This window comes from Lithobates pipiens, unplaced genomic scaffold, assembly GCF_037356315.1.
Source record: "Lithobates pipiens isolate NorthernLeopardFrog02 unplaced genomic scaffold, aLitPip1_a1.2 Scaffold_25, whole genome shotgun sequence".
Taxonomy (NCBI): domain Eukaryota; kingdom Metazoa; phylum Chordata; class Amphibia; order Anura; family Ranidae; genus Lithobates; species Lithobates pipiens.
Genome location: NW_027507787.1, coordinates 234,144,664 through 234,165,553, shown reverse-complemented (window position 1 = coordinate 234,165,553; position 20,890 = coordinate 234,144,664). Strand labels below are relative to the sequence as shown.

Here is a 20,890-nt window from a genome sequence, read left to right as displayed (position 1 = left end):
CTTCTACATATTTTTGGTAAAAAAAATCGCAATTAGCGATTATTGATTGGTTTGCGCAAAAGTTATAGCGTTTACAAAATAGGGGATAGTTTTATAGCATTTTTATTAATATTTTTTATTTTTTTTACTAACAATGGCAGCGATCGGCGATTTTTTTTTTTTTTTTTTATTGTGACTGTGACATTATGGCGGACACATCGGACATTTTTGACACATTTTTGGGACCATTGTCATTTATACAGCAATCAGTGCTATTTAAATGCATTGATTCCTGTGTAAATGACACTGGCAGTGAAGGAGTTAACCTCTAGGGGGCAGTGTAGTGTTATGTATGACGTTATGTGTTTTTTTTTTTTATTGTAGGGGGGCGTGACCTGGCATGTGACGTCACTGATCGTCTTTTCCTTTAAAAGGGAACAGACGATCGGTGACAGCCACACTAGGAAGCACGGGGAGAGGTTTGTTTACACGGACCCTTCCTCGTTCTTCAGCTCTGTGACCCGGCCATGGTCACGGAGCACAGGACCGGGTCGGGAGCGTGCCGCCGGCAGCGCGCTCCCGACCCATGACTGGGCATGGGCCGGTATGTGATTGTGCCCAGCTGTACCATTCTGCCAGGCAGTCCTTAAGTGGTTAAAAAGGAAAAAAAAATTTTAGGCCTGAAGATTACCGTATTTATCGGCGTATAACACGCACCCCAAGTTTAGGAGGGACGTTTTTTTTTTTTTTTTTTTTAAGCCAGCAGCTACAAATACTGCAGCTGCTGACTTTTAAAATAGTGACACTTACCTGTCCAGCGCGCCCGCGATGTCGGCACCTGAAGCCGATCTCTCGATCGTCTCTCGGGTGCTGCCGCCGCCATCTTGGGTATGGGAATCAGGAAGTGGAGCCTTTCAGCTTCATTTCCCGGTTCCCTACTGCGCATGCGCGAATCGCGCTGCGCAATAATGATAGACCCGCTGCCTCTGGGATCTGTGTGTTTCCCAGCAGGCAGCGGGGGACTTTCGGAAAGGGGCGTAATCTACGCCCCTTTCCGCAGAGAGCTATGCCGGAAGTGGGTGCAGATACCTGTACTGTACAGGTACCTGCACCCCCCTCCCCCCTGAAAGGTGCCAATTGTGGCGCCGGAGGGGGGGAGGGTTCCGATGAGCGGAAGGTCCACTTTAGGGTGGACCTCCGCTTTAAGGAAAAAAAACTTACATTTAAATGCCCATCAATGCAGCCTTATCAGTGTCCATCTGCAGCCTTGTCAGTGTCATTTGCAGCCTTGTCCATCATTGCACCCTTGTCAGTTTTTTTTTTTTTCATTTTGCGGATTTTCCTTTTAAAAATGGCGCTCAGTAGTTCTCGGCGGTTTTCGGCAGCTTTCGACCATTCTCTGAAGATTTCGGCTGTTCTCAGCAGCTTTCGGCGGCCGAAAGCTGCCGAGAAGAGCCGAAAAACGTCTGAATGGCGGGGGATCGGCGTATAACGCGCACCCGCGATTCTTCAGTGATTTTAAGGGGGATAAATACAGTACGTAATCCTTAAAAAAAAATAAAAAAAAAATAACATAAAAAGATATCTTAGAGAAAGCAGACACCGTTGATCAGGGGTAGGCAACCCGGGGGCCCTCCAGCTGTTGTGGAATTACATTTCCCATGAGGCATTGCAAGGCTGGCAGTTACAATGACTCCCAGAGACATGATGGGACTTGTGGTCTGCAACAGCTGTTGGGCCCCAGGTTGCCTACCCCCCCGGGCGCAGTCAGCTCAGGACAACGTATGGCTGTGGTTCATGCCATCCATTGTGTTGCTAGCTGTGATTGGTGACAGTGATCACATGGTACAGACAGGGCCAATCACAGACCATCTGTACCAGGGGCCCTCCAGCTGTTGTGGAACTACATTTCCCATGAGGCATTGCAAGTAGGGTTGCCAACTCCATCCATTTAAACCCGAACACATAGGAATTACACAGGTTCTGAGGCTAATTGAATGCAGATAAGGCACAAAGTGAGTTTAACCACTTCGCCTCCTGGAAGGATTTACCGCCCCCCCCCCCCCCTGACCAGAGCACCTTTTGCGATTCGGCAGTGCGTCGCTTTAACTTACAATTGCGCGATCATGTGACGTGGCAACCAAAACAAAAAAAATTATGTCCTTTTTTCCCCCACAACTAAAGCTTTCTTTTGGTGGTATTTGATCACCTCTGCGGTTTTTATTTTTTGCTCTATAAACAAAAAAAGCGCCAATTTTGCAAAAAAGGTACTTTTTTTTTTTTTTTTTTACTATATTATAGTTTTTGGTAAAAGAAAATTGCAGTAAATGTATATTAATTGGTTTGCGCAATAGTTATCACGTCTACAAAATAGCTGATAGATTTATGGCATTATTATTATTTTATTATTCTGCGATTTTTTTTTATTGTGACTGCGACATTATGGCGGACACATCGGACACTTTTGACACTATTTTGGGACCATTGTCATTTATACAGTGATCAGCGCTATAAAAATGCACTGATTACTGTGCAAGTGACACTGGTAGGGAAGGGGATAACCACTAAGTGGGCGATGAAGGGCTTAAGTGTGTCCTGGGGAGGTGTTCTAGCTGTAGGGGGCGGGGGGGGGGGCCGTTGGGCTCACTAGAACATGGTAGGGATAACCGTTCCCGATCACTGGGAGCAGTAGATCCCGGTCATGTCACTAGGCAGAACGGGGAAATGTCTTGTTTACAAAGGCCTCTTCACGTTCTGCCGATCCGTAACACGATCGCTGGGACACCAGGGGACATTGAGCATGTGGCGGGCGCCCACAATGCCACATCTTAAAGGGGACGTACAGGTACTCCAATTTGCGCAACTATGCCATTGTGCCAACTTATATCATTGTGCGCTGGTTGGCAGGCGGTTAATTACCACATTGAACACCCACAGAACCTGCGTAATTACCGGTGATATGTGTCCGGGTTTAAAGGGATGAGCTGGCAACTCTTAGGCCTCTTTCACACTAACGTCCTGTTCAGGCCCGCCTGTCAGTTTTTCAGGCGGACCTGAACGGATGCTCCATAGAGCTCTATGGAGCGTCGGATGTCAGCGGTGACATGTCCGCTGACATCCGACCCGCTCCGATCCGAAAAAGTGTGACGGAGGAAAAAGCTATTTTTCCATCCGTCTGCGGATCGGATCGGGTGACGACGGGCACTGCGGTCCGTCGTCATCCGATCTCCCATAGGGGAGAGCGGCGCTGTGACAGGTTCGTCCCTGAGCAGTGTGCAGAGACGGACCTGTCCTCTTCCTGCTCAGCGGGGATCGGCGGAGTGATCCCCGCTGAGCAAACGGATATCCACGGGGCGGATCAGAACTGATCCGCCCCGTGTGAAAGGACCCTTAATTGCAAGGCTAGCAGTTATAGTGACTCCCAGAGGCATGATGGGACTTGTTGGAGGGCTCTGGGTTGCCCCCCCCTAAGATTCTGTACCATGTGATTTATTTATATATATATATATATATATATATATATATATATATATATATATATATATATATATATATATATATATATATATATATATATATATATATATATATATATATATGTATGTCTTTTTTTTTTTTTTTTTTGCTTTGGCCAATCCCAGCTAATCACAACAATACACACTGAATGAATCCGTTAAAACTGTTGCTTATACCAATGAAATTCATTGGTCTAGACCAGTGATGGTGAACCTTTTTCTCATGCTCTTGCAGTGTAACGAGTGTAAAAAAAAAAAAGTGTTGCTCTGGTCACCGTGTGTTAAATAAATAAAAAAAAAAAAAATTGTAAAGAGGGGGGAAAAAAAAACTGAAATCGTAAAAACAAAAAATTTAAATGTATTAATTTTTATTTATTATTATTTTTTTTTATATTTTTTTACACACACTGTTACCAGTCCCTGATCCCCACCACACCAGTTATATGATAACTCCGTACTGCACTGATGACAATATGTTCAAAACAAAATTGTGAAACTTGTTCCTTTTTTTATATATATATATTTTTTTTTATTTCTTCATGTTCCAAAACTATTTTGACAAATTAAACACCCGGGACTGTCTACTCTCCAAAAGGTGGTCGTTTTTTTTTTTTTTTTTTTTTGGAGGGGGTGGGGGGTGTATTTGTACTGTCCTGGCGTTTTTCGGGACTCAAGGAATCAGATCGGCCTCAGGTGCATCAGGTTTGATCGGATTTGATCAGATATATATCCCATAGTTTGTAGACTCTACAGACTAAATAATATACACCGATTTTTGGGTTATTTTCACCAAAAAAAATGGAGCAGAATACATTTTGGCCTAAATTTATGAAGAACATTTTATTTATTTGCTAAAATGTTATAACCGAAAGGAAGAAAAACGTGTGGTGTGTGTGTGTTTTTATTTTTCTTCGTTTTATTTAGCTTATTTGCTAAATAAAACAAAAAAAGGACTGTTTAAAAAAAAAAAAAAAATAGAAACGCGCACACACACACGTTTTTCGTTTGTTTCTGTTGAACATTTAAAAAAAGAAAAACTGTGTGTGTGTGTGTGTGTTTTTCTTTTTATTTATTTTTTTAGTTTTTATTTAGCTTCATTTGCTAAATAAAACTAAAAAAAGAGCGGAAAAAAAAATATAAACATACACACACACACAGTTTTTCTTTTTTTAAATGTTCAACAGAAACAAACGAAAAACGTGTGGTGTGTGTGTGTGTGTGTGTGTGTGTGTGTGTGTGTGTTTTTATTTTTCTTCGTTTTATTTAGCTTATTTGCTAAATAAAACAAAAAAAGGACTGTTTAAAAAAAAAAAAATATAGAAACACGCACACACACATGTTTTTCGTTTGTTTCTGTTGAACATTTAAAAAAACAAAAACTGTGTGTGTGTGTGTGTGTGTGTGTGTGTTTTTTTTTTTTTTAGTTTTTTTTAGTTTTTATTTAGCTTCATTTGCTAAATAAAACTAAAAAAAGAGCGAAAAAAAAAAATATAAACACACACACACACACACACACACACACACACACACACGTTTTTCTTCGTTTCTGTTGAACATTTATTTGCAAAATTTTATAACGGACACAAAGAAAAAAAAGAAACTTTGTGTGCATGTTTATTATTTTTTTCGGTCCTTTTTTTTTTTCCATTTATTTAGCAACTAAGCTAAATAAAACTAAAAATAATAAAAATAAACACACACCACAAGTTTTTTTTTCGTTTCTGTTATAAAATTTTGCAAATAAATAAATATTCTTTCATAGATTTAGGCCAAAATTTTGTATTCTGCTCCATTTCTTTGGTAAAAACTCAGCAGTGATTAAATACCACCAAAAGAAAGCTCCTATTTGTGTGAACCAAATGATAAAAATCTCATCTTGGTACAGAGTTGCATGACCGTGTAATTGTCCTTCAAGGTGTGACAGCGCTGAAAGCTGAAAATTGTCCTGGGCAGGAGATGGGGGAAGTGCCCGGTGTTGAAGGGGGTAAGGAGTATCTGTCTTGGTAATTGGTGGGGGTTGTTGGGTGTCGGTGGATGTTTCGTCATTGCGTGACACCTCCGACCTGCACCCCTCCCCCGGGCGCCATGTATCGTAGCTCTAATGTTTGCCAGCTGCTGCATATATGACAAAGCACTGCGGTGCTCAACCTGCGGCCCTCCAGTTGTTGTGGAACTACAAGTCCCATGAGACGTTGCAAGGCTGACAGTTATACAAGCAAAGGCATAGCAGACCTCCCTGATCCCTCCATTAAGAGTACCTGTCATGCCCATTGGTGCCACATTCCTTGTGACAGCAAGAACAGTGATAAAAAAAATAAAAAAATAAAGTGAAGTCGTATAAAAATAAATCCTATTTTATTTGAATTTTTTTTTTAAAGTGCGCGTGTGCAAAGGCGAATGTCCTACGCACACGGAAACCGCTTACACATGTGAGGTATCACCGCGAACGTCCGATCATGAGCAGTGATTCTAGCACCAGACCCCCTCTGTAAATCTAAAGCGGTGACCTGTAGAAGCTTTTAAACAACGGCTATGGATCGTAAACATTTGCCGCCGTTTGGGCGCGCACGGTTTTTAAAGCATGACACGTTGGGTATCTACGGGGGGGGGGGGGGGGTGTATTTGATCGGCTGCTGATTTTTTTTTTTAAGTTTGCCCACTGACAAAGAAACGATCGGTCTATAATTTTATTGGTCAGTTTATTATAACAGTGAGAGACAGAATAACAACAAAAATATCCAGAAAAAAACAAACGCATTTCAAAAAAGTTACACATTGATTTGCATTTTAATGAGTGAAATAAATATTTGACCCCTTCACAAAACATGACTTATGCCCCGTACAGTGCGTACACACATTTTTTTTTTCCCCAAAACTTGTCTTTCATACACACGGTCGCACAAAGTTGTCGGAAAATCCGATTTGTTCTGAACGCGGTGGCGTAGAACACGTACAACAGGATTATAAAGAGGGCAGTAGCACGTGTGGCACTTTGTGCGTTGGAATTGACTACACACGATCGGAATTTAAACTTTTTGTTGTCGCAAAATTTTAGATCCAGATCTCAAACTTTCTGACGGAAATTTCAGACGGAAAAAGTCCGATGGAGCCCACACACGCGATCGGATTTTCAGACAACACGGTCCGATCCAACATTTTCCGTCGGAAAGTCCGAGCGTGTGTACAAGGCATTAGTAGTTGGTGGAAAAAACCCTTGTTGACAATCAGAAGTCAGACGTTTCTTGTAGTTGTAGCCACCAGCTTTGCACACCTCTCAGGAGGGATTTTGTCCTCTTTGCAGATCCTCTCCAAGTCATTAAGTTTTCCAGGCTGTTTGGTAAATCTGAACCTTCAGCTCCCTCCACATATTTTCTATGGGATTAAGGTCTGGAGACTGGCTAGGCTTCTTAATGAGCTGCTTCTTGAGCCACTCCTTTTGTTGTCTTGGTCGTGTGTTTTGGGTCATTGTCATGCTGGTTTACCCATCCACCACCCATTTTCAATGCCCTGGCTGAGGGAAGGAGGTTCTCACCCAAGATATAATGGTACATGGCCCCGTCCATCGTCCTTTTGATGCAGTGAAGTTGTCCTCTCCCCTTAGCAGATAAAACACCCCCAAAGCATAATGTATCCACCTCCATGTTGGACGGTGTTCTTGGGGTCATAGGCAGCATTCTTCCTCCTCCAAACACAGCGAGTTGAGTTGATGCCAAAGAGCTTGATTTTGGTCTCATATGTCCACAACACTTTCAACCAGTCCTCCTCTGAATCATTCAGATGTTCATTAGCAAACTTCGGACAGATCTGTTTCTTGTGCTTTCTTCAGCAGGAGGACCTTGCCTTCATGGCGTACTGTGTTACCAATTGTTTTCTTGGTGACTATGGTCCCAGCTGCCTTGAGACCATTGACCAGATTCTCCTGTGTAGTTCTGGGCTGATTCCTCACCGTTCTCCTGATCCGACCGTGTACACAGGGCATTAGTAGTTGGTGGAGAAACCCTTGCTGGCAATCAGAAGTCAGAAATTTCTTTTAGTTGCCTTGAGACCATTGGCCAGATTCTCCCGTGTAGTTCTGGGCTGATTCCTCACCGTTCTCATGATCATTGAAACTCCACGCGGTGAGATCTTCCATGGAGCCCCAGGCTGAGGGAGATTGACAGTTATTTTGTGTTTCTTCCATTTGCGAATAATCGCACCAACTGTTGTCACCTCTCACCAAGCTTCTTGGCGATGGTCTTTGTAGCCCATTCAAGCCTTGTGTAGGTCTACAATCATCTCCCCAACGTCCTTGGACAGCTCTTTGGTTTTGGCCATGGTGGAGAGATTGGAATCTGATTGTTTCTATGGATAGGTGTCTTGTACAGGTAACAAGCTGAGATTAGGAGCACTCCCAGATGTTTTGAAACTGTTTCCTATGATGCTCAACTACAATGCAGAGTTCATGAGCATCATGAGAAATGTAGTTTCAAAACTGGAGGGCCAAGGTTCTCCATCACTGATATAGGGCCTCTGCTTTTAAAACTAATTTATATATATATATATATATTATAATTTTTGGGTTCTAAGTCATTTTCCAGCAAAAAATACTATATTTTTTTTATTTTTTTATTTATTTATTTTTTATACAAAATGTGTCCAAAAAATGTCTGACCGACTGGACCTCTAGGCATCACTTTGTTTTATAAATCGTATGTAAAAAGCAGCACGTGTCACACCAACGGTCAGAATACAGAATTTATTTTTATTAAAGTTTTCTTCTATCATTTATTATTTTAAAAAAATAATAATAATAATTCTGCCATAACCCCAGTATTTATTTATTTTTTGTTTTTTTTTCTTTCTTTAACCCTGCGGCTGGCTTTGTCATGAAGGCGGGGTTCCCCCCTATCCTGCCGCTTTGTTGCGTTTCTCGTGCTTAACAATATTTATTACTGGCGCACACGAGAAACGATCCAAAATAGTGCGGCCTGCTGGTCACCGAGGCAATAAAAGACGAGATCGTCTTTGATCGCCTTGGAGGACCGGAGCGTCTTAATGACATCACTTCTGGCCCAGGCTGAAAGTAAATCCTTTTGCTTTAAAAAAAAAAAAGTTAAAAAAAGATCAAATCTTTTGCTTTTAAAAGTAAAGGCAATAAAGAGGACCTGTCATCCCTTATTTCTATTACAAGGGATGTTTACATTTCTTGTACTAGGAATAAAAGTGATAAAAAAGTAAAGGTACAGTGTAAAAATAAAATAAGGAAAAAAAATGTAAAGTGACAGTGTCAATATAAAATAATAAAAAAAAAAAAAAAAAAAAAGTTTAAAGCATCCCCATCCCTTCGTGCTCACGCGCAGAAGTACCCAGTTATGTAGACAGAGTTCGCACCACACATGCGAGGTATCGCCGCGATCGTTAAATTGAGAGCAATAATTCTAGCACCTCCTCTGTAATTCTAAATTGGTAACCTGTAAAAAAAAAAAAAAAAAAAAAAAAAAAATATATATATATATATATATATATATATATATATATATATAGAAATAAATTAATAAATTATGTTCTATATTATATATAAAATGATATATGGTATTGGTGCATCCCTAAAAAAGACCATACACCCGCCATGTATACCAGCATAGCAAGAGAGGAGGGAGCAGAGCTCAAACATGTCCGCTCTCCTCCCCTTCACGTCACTTCCGGGTCCGCCTCACCATAGGCGTCACCTATGGTACGTAGTATTAGGTACCGTAGTTTGTTGCCATTCCCCCAAGCAAGCGCCATTTTAAAGTGTGACATGTCACGTATCTATTTATTAAGTGTAACATCCTCCTTTTCATGTTAAAAAAATAAATAAAAATGGGGTATATTCTGTGTGTTTTTTTTTTTTTTTAATTAAATTTTAATTTTTTATTTTTTTATTTTACTAAAGTATTTTCCCCCCCAAGAAATTGCATTTGAAAAAACACTGCACAAATAAACATAAATAACATTTGTTTTTTAACGATCGCCATTTTATTCCCTAGTGTCTCTGCTAGCATAAAATATAATGTTTGGGGGTTTTAAGTCATATTCTAGCAAAAAAATACTGGTTTAAACTTGTAAACAATAAGTGCCAGAAAAGGCATGATCGGCAAGTGGTTAAAGGGACAGTTCACCTTTTGCCAAAAAAAAACAAGAACTGCCTTTGCAGGTAGGGGGCACCTGTAGATGAGGCCCTGTAATTTCTGCTCCCCTCCTAAAGACTCCTGAGAGGAGGGAGCGCGGGGGGGGGGTGTGGCTTGCCGGTGCTGTGTGTGTGTGCGCCTTTGGACGCTGATATGGGTGCTTACAATGATCAGCTTTTATTCATTTAAAACCTTTATCCCAAAAGAAAACCCAATTTGTTTGCTATAATGGATTATAACGCGGGAGGTGGCCTGGCTTCAATTTGTTAGTGTATTTAAATCTGCTAGTTCGTCTAACACCCCCTGTCCCCAGACTGACCATGCTGCTCTCCAATGGTTCTCCCTGTGCTCCTTCATCCAGAGTCAGGGTCCTCTCTAATACAGGGGGTATGTTATTGTCTGGATCGCCAGGTGAAAACGTGTGTGTGTGTGTGTGTGTGTGTGTGTATATGTATATATATATATATATATATATATATATATATATATATATATACACTACCGTTCAAAAGTTTGGGGTCACCCAAACAATTTTGTGTTTTCCATGAAAAGTCACACTTCTTCACCACCATACGTTGTGAAATGAATAGAAAATAGAGTCAAGACATTGACAAGGTTAGAAATAATGATTTGTATTTGAAATAACATTGTTTTTACATCAAACTTTGCTTTCGTCAAAGAATCCTCCTTTTGCAGCAATTACAGCATTGCACACCTTTGGCATTCTAGCTGTTAATTTATTGAGGTAAGCTGGAGAAATTGCACCCCACGCTTCTAGAAGCAGCTCCCACAAGTTGGATTGGTTGGATGGGCACTTCTGGCGTACCATACGGTCAAGCTGCTCCCACAACAGCTCAATGGGGTTCAGATCTGGTGACTGTGCTGGCCAGTCCATTACCGATAGAATACCAGCTGCCTGCTTCTGCTGTAAATGGTTCTTGCACAATTTGGAGGTGTGTTTAGGGTCATTGTCCTGTTGTAGGATGAAATTGGCTCCAATCAAGCGCTGTCCACTGGGTATGGCATGGCCTTGCAAAATGGAGTGATAGCCTTCCTTATTCATTTATTTAATGAAGATGCCAGTTGGGGACCTGTGAGGCGTCTGTTTCTCAAACTAGAGACTCTAATGTGCTTATCTTCTTGCTTAGTTGTGCAACGCAGCCTCCCACTTCTTTTTCTACTCTGGTTAGAGCCTGTTTGTGCTGTCCTCTGAAGGGAGTAGTACACACCGTTGTAGGAAATCTTCAATTTCTTTGCAATTTCTCGCATGGAATAGCCTTCATTTCTAAGAACAAGAATAGACTGTCGAGTTTCGGATGAAAGTTCTCTTTTTCTGGCCATTTTGAGCGTTTAATTGACCCCACAAATGTGATGCTCCAGAAACTCAATCTGCTCACAGGAAGGTCAGTTTTGTAGCTTCTGGAAGGAGCTAGACTGTTTTTAGATGTGTGAACATGATTGCACAAGGGTTTGCTAATCATCAATTAGCCTTCTGAGCCAATGAGCAAACACATTGTACCATTAGAACACTGGAGTGATAGTTGCTGGAAATGGGCCTCTATACACCTATGTAGATATTGCACCAAAAACTAGACATTTGCAGTTAGAATAGTCATTTACCACATTAGCAATGTATAGAGTATATTTGATTAAAGTTAGGACTACCGTATATACTCGAGTATAAGCCGAGATTTTCAGCCTCTTTTTTGAGGCTGAAAGTGCCCCCCTCGGCTTATACTCGAGTCATCGCTGTCTGCCCGCTCGATCAGCGTGTCGAGCAGACAGACAGCGGCCATTCTATAATTCAAAAGCCGCGCCTCCGGCTCCGCCTTCGCCTGTGATAGGCGGAACACTGAATTTCCCAGCAGCCTGTGTTCCGCCTATCACGGACATCGTATCATCCTCGTACTACGGACGAGGATGATACGATGTACGTGATAGGCGGAACACAGGCTGCTGGGAAATTCAGTGTTCCGCCTATCACAGGCGAAGGCGGCGGCACAGCTTTTGAATTTTACAATGGCCGCCGAGGCGCCGACGAAGAGGGCACGGGACGGAGGCAAGGCAAGGCACGGCACGGCACGGGACGGGACGGGACGGAGGCAAGGCACGGCGGCGAGGCACGGAGGCAAGGAGGCAAGGCACGGGACGGAGGCTCGGGACAAAGGCTCGGGACACAGGTAGGCTGGACACACACACACACACACACACACACACACACACACACACACACACACACACACACGGATGGATACACACACACACAGGGATGGATGGATGGATGGAGACACACACACACAGGGATGGATGGATGGATGGAGACACACACACACAGGGATGGATGGATGGATGGACACACACACACATAGGGATGGATGGACGGACACACAGGGATGGACGGACACACAGGGATGGACGGACACACACACAGGGATGGACAGGCATGTCTTACCCTCGGCTTATACACGAGTCAATAAGTTTGCCAGTTTTTTTGGGGGTAAATTGGGGGCCTCGGCTTATATTCGGGTCGGCCTATACTCGAGTATATACGGGTAGTTTAAAGTTAGCTTCATTGAAAAGTACAGTGCTTTTCCTTCAAAAATAAGGACATTTCAATGTGACCCCAAACTTTTGAACGGTAGTGTGTGTGTGTGTGTGTGTGTGTGTGTGTATGTATGTGTATATATATATATATATATATATATATATATATATATATATATATATATATATATATATATATATATATATATATGTATATATATATGTATGTATGTATATGTGTGTATATATATATATATATATATATATATATATATATATATATATATATATATATTCACACTCACACACTCTCTCACACACACACACACAGGTGAAAACGTACACACACAGTATCTCACAAAAGTAAGTACACCCCTCACATTTTTGTAAATCTTTTCTTCTATCTTTTCATGTGACAGCACTGAAGAAATGACACTTGTCTACAATGTAAAGTAGTGAGTGTACAGCTTGTATAACAGTGTAAATTTGCCGTCCCCTCCAAATAACTCAACACACAGCCATTAATGTCTAAACCGCTGGCAACAAAAGTCAGTACACCCCTAAGGGAAAATGACCAAATTGGGCCCAAAGTGTCAATATTTTGTGTGACCGCCATTTATTTTCCAGCACTGCCTTCACCCTCTTGGGCATGGAGGTCACCAGAACTTCACAGGTTGCCACTGGAGTCCTCTTCCCCTCCATGATGACATCACAGAGCTGCTGGATGTTGGAGATCTTGCGCTCCTCCACCTTCTATTTGAGGATGTCCCACAGATGATCAATAGGGTTTAGGTCTGGAGACATGCTTTGGCCAGTCCTTCGCCTTTACCCTCAGCTTCTTTAGCAAAGTATTGATCGTCTTGGAGGTGTGTTTGGGGTGGTTATCATGTTGGAATACTGCCCTGCGGTCCAGTCTCTGAAGGGAGGGGATCATATAATCTTCATTTTTTTTTTTTTTTTTTTTAATCTGTTGATGATAATAATTTTTTTCTTTTTTTTATACTTTCTACTATAAGACACATATCCAATAAAAAAAAAAAAAACGTCTTAATGGAATGGTTTACGTGACCGTAACTGACAATTGCGCAGTCGTGCGATGTTGTACCCTAATAAAATCTGTCTTTTTTTCCCCCACTAATAGAGCTTTGTTTTGGTGGTATTTGATCACCTCTGCGGGCTTTTTTTTTTTTACAGCTCTGAACAAAAAGACTGCCAATTTGAAAAAAAATACATATTTTTTTACTTTCGCTATAAAACGTACCCAATAATTTATTTTGATTTTTTTTTTTAAATCTATTTTTTTCATAAATTGAAGCCAAGATATTCGTCGACATATTTTGATAAAAAAAAAAAAAAAGTATATATTGATTTGTTTGTGCAAATGATCTAGTGTCTACAAACTATGTGATAGATTTTTACTGGTAATGGTGGCGATCAGTGACTTTGATATTGCGGCGGTCAGTCAGACACTAATTGGCACTTTGTGGGAACCAGTGACACTAATTCAGTGATCAGTGATAAAAACCATACACTGTCACTGTACTAATGACATTGGCTGGGAATGGGGTTAAAGTGGTTGTAAACCCTTACAACACACTTTGACCTACAGGTATAAGAAATATCGGTTTAGGAGATATTTGCCGAAAGACGGGCACCGTTGTCTACGGCGCATGCGCCATAGACAGCGGCGTGCAGGTGCACTGAGCGCGCCGCAGTTAAAGGCGATATGCCGCGAGTGGCGGCTCCCGTGCGCATGCGTGGGAGTGACGTCATCGCAGCTCCGACGAATGATAGCGCCGGAGCAGCGAGACCCACCGAGAAGATGGATGCTCCGCAGTGCAGGGGACAGCGGTGACATCGCTGGCTCCTGTGTCAGGCAAGTGACACATAATGGACTACTATGCGATGCGATGCGATGCGATGCATAGTACCCCATTATGCTTTACCTTTGCAGGGAATCAAAGAGGAAGTAAACCCATCAGGGTTTACTTCCTCTTTAATATCAGGGGCGATCAAAGGGTTAACTGTGTGCCTAGCCAGTGTTTGTGTACTGTGTCGGAGGCACTTTTACTACGGAAAGAGATGGATTTTCTTTTCTGACTTTCCAGGGAAAGAAAATCCCTGCTGTCATGATGACGCTCTGCCTTGTTCACATATGCAGAGCCTCCCATCTGAGTCTCTTCCTCAGCGATCCGTGGGTGGCGGCGGACATCCATTGGCCGGGAACCCCCGCTGATCGGCTTCTGCTGGGACTAATCACAGCAAAAGTGTTGCGCCACCGAGGCGGAAGTGCAGAATCTCATGTATATGTGATTCTGCACAGGTCGGCAAGTGGTTAAGCAGAACTGTACTCCCCTTGGCTCCATCGTTGAGGCGTCCCGGAGCTCCCTGCCGGCTGCTCATCTCTTGGGGGGCGGGCACCCTTCTTCACCAGCTGCTTTGATTGGCCGGGGCGGGGGCAGTGTCACTCTTTGTGCGTGCGCAGTAGTGCAGTCGGCATCGGCATTGGAAGATTTCTACAGTGAGCTGTAAGTTCCAATTAACACCCTTTACATCCACTTTGTGCATGAAGATTTTGTGTGCTCCGTATTGTACTGATACAACATTCGCTATATCCAAGATCCAGCGCTGGGTCCCACCACACTTCCTATTGGCTGTCGGAATTAGATTCTGGCTGAGTACTTTTCTTCCATTTATGGGTCACATTGTATTTTTATTTTTTTCTATTTTTTTTATTTTTTATTATTATTATATTTTTTTTATACATGACTACAAGACCTTTTGAGGATGAAATTGTGCTGTCATTCACCCTGCCTTGGCCAATCAGAAGCAGGCGTAAATGAACTACTTGATAAGGAGGCTGGATTTCTACTTTTAAAAATAGAATTCTTTAAAAAAATAAAAATAAAAATCTAAGCTGAAGTCTTATCTAGTTGTCATACAACAAAAGTTTGTTTTCCCTTGCAAATTAAGGAATAGGGTTGGGGGAGGAGGGTGTTTAAAAAAAAAAAAGGGGGGGGGGGGTTGCACTGAGAGGTTTACTTGGAATTAAAGTAGAACTATGGGCATATTTTTTTATTTTTCTGGATGCCCTTGTATTTTTGGTTTATTTTTTATTTATTTTATATTGGAAAAAGTAAAGGATGGTCATAGACCTTGTTATGTGTTTCTTGCTTGTGTGTTTTTTTTATTTATTTTTTTATTTAATATATATATTTTGGATACCGTAAGGAATGAGTATAGCACTTTGTGTGTGTTGTTTTTTGTTTTGTGTTTTTGGAAAACATAAGGAATGCTTATAGCCCTTGCTGTGTTTTTTTTTTTATTTTATTTTGGAAACGGTAAGGGATGGTCATATTTCTTGTGTGTGTTTTTTTGTTTTATTTATTTATTTATTTATTTATTTATTAATTTTTTTGTGTTTTTTATTTAGTTTTGGAAATGGTAAGGGATGGTCATGGTTCTTGTGTTTTTTGTGGTTTTATTTTGGAAACAGTAAGGAATGCTCATAGCCTCTGTTGTGTTTTTTTTTTATTTTTTATTTTTTAAGTTTTTATTTTATTTTGGAAACCGCAAGGAATAGTGTTAGCCCTTGTGTCTCATATCCAAAACAGGAAGTGAGGTATAATTCTTGCAAATTAAGGCAATCCCCCCCCCCCCCCCCCAATTCATGTTCCGGTGACGAGCCAAAATTTGGGGATTTTCTTTCACGTTCAATAATATCTGTAAACGGGACAAATAAAGAGTGTGGGTCTCCCTAAGGGGGGTGGGGGGGGGGGCGGGTAAAAATCTGACGGGTTCTAATCCCTCTCCACTCCATCCAACACTAGGGGGAAAAAAAAATTGCCTTTAGTTACACTTTAAGGTGTGAGGAGTGAAGCGGCCTCATGTGAACGGTACGGCCCAATCACTGTGGTCATGTGTGCGTGTTTACGCCTTTCAAGAGTCCAGGTAAGACCCCCAGCAATGGGGTGAGGATTATTCATACCGTTTACATAGAAAATATAACCAAATATAAAGATGCAGTCACTTGGAGCAGGTAATACTCCCCCCAAAAAAAAATGTAAACCAAAATTGTGACAGCGCTTTAAACTCTTTAGAAAATTGACCATATGAAATTGCTCCTACAAAAATAATTGTATTGTAAGTTAATTCAGCAAAAGAATCAAATTTCATAACTATAAAAATTGGCAGTGAGGGATGACTGATATACTGTAAAGTGCAATGTGCCAAAACAATTATTAGAAGAAAAAAAAAATTATATATAAATTTGTGATAATTTTTTTTTGGACACTATTTAGGCTTTTACACTTTATATTGTTCTCTGAAAACATTTTATGTATTTATATATAATATTATATTTGCTACAATGTAAAGTAGTGAGTGTACAGCTTGTATAACAGTGTAAATTTGCCGTCCCCTCAAAATAACTCAACACACAGCCATTAATGTCTAAACCGCTGGCAACAAAAGTGAGTACACAAATTTACAAAAATGTGAGGGGTGTACTCACTTTTGTGAGATACTGTATTTGTGTGTAATAAATATATCCATAGTATAAAAAAATATTTATAATATACACAGTATATAAAAAAATAATAATATTAGAGTGTGTGTGTGTGTGTGTGTGTGTGTGTAATAAAAAATAAATATATATATGTAAAGAACACAGTGTGTGTGTATGTATGTATGTATGTATGTGTGTATATATATATATATATATATATATATATATATATATATATGTATATATATATATGTATATATGTGTGTATGTATATATGTGTGTGTGTGTGTGTGTGTGTGTGTGTATATATATATATATATATATATATATATATATATATATATATATATATATATATATATATTTATTTATACACATACACACAGTATAAAACAAATATATAGTATGTGATAGAGATTATTTATATTTTTATATATATATATATATATATATATATATAATCTCTCAAATTTAATGGTTTTAAATTATAATAAATTAAATATAATAAATTATTTAGATACAATTTTGAGTTTTTAGAGGGTTTGTACTTCTACAATTTTAGTTTTATATTTTCTGGCTATCGGTCTGATGAGGTGGTGGAGGATGACGCAGGAAGGAAGTAGCTCTTCTCCATCTATTGGATTCATCCTCAGTGCGGCGAGGTGTCATCCTTCTGTTCTATTTAGCTTGGAAGTGAATCTCATGTGAAGCCAAATATTTTTTTTCTTTTTTTTATAAGGCAGGTAAAAGAGAACTCATTTATTTGTGTACACCCCGACTTATATGGAAGTTCTGGATTTGTCTTTTTATTTCTTTTTTTATTTATTTATCTTTTTTTTTTTCTCTCTCTTCCATTTCATTTGTCTTTTGAATAACGTTCCCCTACTTCTGCTTTTTCCCAATCACCATTTTGTTGATCAGTGCATGCTCTGACACCTGTAATATTGTCATGTCCCCCCCCTCCCCCCACCACATGTGGGTCGTTGGTTCAAGTTATAACCCGTGGATTTTTTTTTTTTTTTTTGTTCCAAATTTTTACAGACTGTGAACCTACAGGTGTTTGTGATTGGTCCTTTGATGAAAATTGCCTTTTCTGCTGCTTGAGACGAGAGAAAGTGAAGGTACTGATGATGTGATTGCACCCATTTACACCTTTTTCTTTTATTTCATTGCCAACCGATCTACGATCCCTCTCCTGCTGGGTGGTGGTGATGTTTTTGGGCTGTAGGATGGTGAGAGTTTTAGTCCCGGTAGTGGCTGCAAATTTCACAGCCATCAATCTTGGCTTGAATAAAGAAGAGCTTAAGGTTTGGTTGGGAAGTTGAATTCAAAGCTCAGAGCATGTGTTTATTTTATTTTTGTTTCTCCCTTCGCCCTTTTCTTTTTTCCTATTCCCCCCCCCCCCCTTTTATTTTTTTGTTTTGTTCCTTTCTTTTTGCTTTTTGATTTTATATATATATATATATATATATATATATATATATACATACATATAATATACACTTTTATTTTTTTGCCGTTTTCTTTTATTTTTCCCTCCCACTTTTTTTTATTGGTTGCTTTTTCTTCCCCCCTACACTTTTTTAAGTTTTTTTTTATTTTTATTTTTTTGCCTTTCTCTATCTTTTTCCTCCCTCTTTTTTTTTTTTTTTTCTTTCTTTTGCTTTTTCCTATTCCCCCCCCCCCCCTTTTTTTATTTTTTTTCTCCTTTTTTTTAAATTAATAAATTTTTTTCTTATTGTTGCTTTTTCCTAAACTAGTTACTATTTAAATTACTTTGCTCTCTTCCGCTCTCATGTTCTGTTTTATACTATTTGGTTTGCTTTTACATTTTTTAATTTTTTTTTGTTTTGTGTTGTGGTGTGTTGATTTTTTAATTTTATTTTAATTTTTTTATGTCAAATCCTGATCTGACATTGCTTTATATGTAAAGTGATATTAAACCCAAAAGCAAATCATTTATTGTATTGCAGCTTGATGATGGCGGAATTTGTTTTTCTATTTTTTTTTTTTTGGCTTTCTTTCTTCTAGTTTTACCTGGTGATCCTGCCAGTGAGTCTTTTTTTTCTTTTTTTTATTTATTTATTTATATTTTTTTTAAAGTTCAAGCTCTCCAGCAGAATGTATCAGTTTACAGGGATGAGACAAAACCATTTAAAAGCTGATCTTTGTAAGCACCCCTGCCAGTGTTTGTTCATGTAAAATCTTTATCCCAAAAGGGTGGGGGGGTGGGGGGGCGGGGAAATGTGTTGCTGTAACTGATTATAAAGTGTGGGGTTTGGCTTCAATTTGTTAGTGTATTTAAATGTGCTAACACTATCCCCCCCCCCCCCCCCCCGATTGACGCTGTCTGCTGTGTCTCTTGTGCTCCTTCATCCAGAGTGGGGGGGGGGAATTTAATACAGGAGGCGTGTTACTGGACAGATCACCAGAAAACAGAAGGGACAAAAACCTAAAAAAAATGTAATGACCCCCCCCCCCTTAGCTTTTCTATCCGCAGCCATCTTGAATAAGAGCAGAGGATTGAGAGGATGTTGACAATTACTTCCTGCAATTCATCTGCCCTTAGCTCAGGCATGCAGACAGGAGGGTGAGCTTAGCCGAGAAATCCGACTGAAGAGAATACCTTCCAGTCACTCCCTCTGAAAGATGGGAAAATAAATAAAAAAAATCCCTATGTGCCAGTAAAAGTCACCTATATAAAATAAAATATTATAACATTAACCACTTCCCATCCAGGCCAATTCTGACACTTCACTCCTACATGTAAAAATCTACATTATTTAATAAAAAGTTATAAAAATAAACTTTTTATAAATTAAAATGTGTGTATATATGTATATATGTGTGTGTGTGTGTGTGTGTGTGTGTATATGTATATGTATATATATATATATATAATATCTATATCTATATATATATATATATATATATATATATATATATCTATATATATATATATATATATATAAAATTATAATTATTGTAGCAGGGACCTTATAGAATAAAATGATGGTGTGTTGCAATTTTATGTCACACATTTTTTGCGCAGCGGTTTTTCAAATACAAGCTGTACACACTACTTTACATTGTAGACAAGTGTTATTTCTTCAGTGTCGTCACATGAAAAGGTAGAAGAAAAGATTTACAGTGAGGGGTGTACTTACTTTTCTGAGATGCTGTATATCTTCCTTTAAATATAGTTGGTCGTGATTGAGTTTAGTTTAGTTTCCCCTTTTTAACCACTTACGGACCGCCCGCCGTTGTTATACGTCTGCTCTTTGAAGTGGAATGTCGTTGTTATGACTAAGGCCTTATAGGCTGAAACGCGTCAACTGACTTAATCTGTGTTTTGTTCACTGTGGCTGTTCAGTAAAATTAAAAAACGGATGCGGATCATTTTTTACACATAACCCCGGTAATCTTCTTCTTCAGTGGGCGGTCCGCTGTAAGATAAAAGTGGTCTCATTCGCCACACGATCACTTTTATGGGTGCCGCTCTTCGGTGCCCTCCGCCACTTATGTGCGGCGATCGGATCCTGCCTCCTGCTTGGCATGGGAGCTGAATGAGGGGAAGATGGCCACCACCCGTCTCCATACGATTGCAGGGTGGAAGCGATGTCCATAGCTTTTAAAGGGACATTTTTTTTTTTTTTCATACATAATTTTTTATTGCATTTTAGTACAAATATGACGTGTGAGGTCTTTTTGACCCCCCAGATCTCGCATTAAAGAGGTCCTGCCATGTTTTGTTTCTATTACAAGGGATTGTTACATTCCTTGTAATAGGAATAAAAGTGACACTTTTTTTTTTTTTTTAAGAACCGTGTAAAAATTAAAATAAAGTAAAATAAATAAGAATTTTTTTTTTTTTTTAAAGCGCCCTGTTCCGTCGAGTTCGCATACAGTGAGTACCGCGGCTACTTGTGTGGCTTTAGACATTAGTGAGCAACTGGAAGTGCAGCAACTATTATTATTATTATTGCTATCCTTTCTTTCTTTCTCTTTCTTTCTTTCTCTTTCTTTGTTTCTCTTTCTCTCTTTCTCTCTGTCTCTCTCTCTCTCTCTCTCTCTCTCTCTCTCTCTCTCTCTTTCTCTTTCTCTTTCTTTTTCTTTCTTTTTCTCTTTCTTTCTCTTTCTCGCAAATATCGTGTGACATAACAAATTGCAAAGGCCTCCCTTCTTTCTTTTTTTCT

The 20,890-nt window shown here is 39.6% G+C and overlaps 1 long non-coding RNA gene across 1 annotated transcript in view; it reads left to right on the top strand.

Moving 5' to 3' along the window:
• Positions 1–17,813, top strand: part of LOC143930962 (uncharacterized) — a 49,701-nt gene extending 31,888 nt beyond the window's left edge. Inside the window, exon 3 of the long non-coding RNA XR_013262860.1 lies at positions 17,736–17,813. This is a non-coding gene — a long non-coding RNA (uncharacterized LOC143930962). The remainder of the gene's footprint in view (positions 1–17,735) is intronic.
• Positions 17,814–20,890: the final 3,077 nt, after the last annotated feature.